This window comes from Gossypium hirsutum, chromosome A13 (assembly GCF_007990345.1).
Source record: "Gossypium hirsutum isolate 1008001.06 chromosome A13, Gossypium_hirsutum_v2.1, whole genome shotgun sequence".
NCBI lineage: Eukaryota > Viridiplantae > Streptophyta > Magnoliopsida > Malvales > Malvaceae > Gossypium > Gossypium hirsutum.
The window spans coordinates 85,783,381-85,784,454 of NC_053436.1; the positions used below are offsets into that span (position 1 = coordinate 85,783,381).

Sequence of the window (1,074 nt, forward strand, 5' to 3'; positions counted from 1 at the left end):
ATATTAGGAACACTCGATTTTTATTACTTTAGCCATTTTACTTTTATTGCAATTTAAAATTTTATTTTCTTTTCTAATTCTTCATTTATTCGCTTCCGACAGGTTTTTCTAGTTTATGACCAGAAGAAACCCGTCAGGACCATTACTGTTTGATAATGAGATCAATCGCACAGTTCGCAGAAACTAAAGAGAAATAAGGCGAAGCTTAAGATACACAGAGGAAGAGCAAGAGGGTGATATTTCAACCACAACCAAGGAGATGGCTGAAAACCAAGAAAATCCGCTACCTCCTGTGATTGCTGCTAATCAGAATCCTGCTCCACGTACTATGCATGATTATGCTAAACCTTCTTTAATAGGAACTGAATCGAGCATAGTTAGGCCTGCTGTTGCTGCCAATAATTTTGAACTGAAACCTAACACCATTCAAATGATCCAACAGTTTGTTCAGTTTAATGGTTTACAAGACGAGGATCCCAATGCTCACTTGGCAAATTTCTTAGAATTTTGCGACACTTTTAAAATCAATGGTGTTTCTGATGACGCCATTCGCCTTCTGTTGTTTCCCTTTTTGTTGAGGAATAAGGCTAAACAATGGTTGAACTCGTTACCACGAGGGTCAATCACTACTTGGGAACAAATGACCAAAAAGTTTTTATTAAAATATTTTCCGCCGGCTAAAACAGCCAAATTACGTAATGATATTTCTTCTTTTGTGCAGATGGATTTAGAAACACTCTACGATGCATGGGAGAGATATAAGGACCTTTTGAGAAGGTGCCTTCACCATGGGTTACCACTTTGGCTACAGGTTAAAATGTTTCATAATGGCCTGAATCGTTCGACTCAACAGATGATCGACGCAGTCGCTGGCAGAACCATCAATAATAAGACACTTGAATATGCTTATAAATTTATAGAAGAGATGTCACTGAATAATTATCAGTGGCAAGTTATGAGGACAAAGCCAACAGAAGCAGTTGGCATTTTTAACATCGATTCGATCACCATGCTCTCTAACCAGGTAGAACTTTTGAACAGAAAAATTAACAGTTTTCTTGGTTCTTCACAGGT

At 37.7% G+C, this 1,074-nt stretch overlaps 1 non-coding gene across 1 annotated transcript; it reads right to left on the reverse strand.

The window, feature by feature from the left end:
- Nucleotides 1–688: 688 nt before the first annotated feature.
- On the reverse strand, nt 689–795 carry LOC121213446 (small nucleolar RNA R71). Its single transcript, XR_005908827.1, has one exon. It is a non-coding gene; the product is annotated as a small nucleolar RNA R71 (small nucleolar RNA).
- Between the last annotated feature and the right edge of the window lie 279 nt (nt 796–1,074).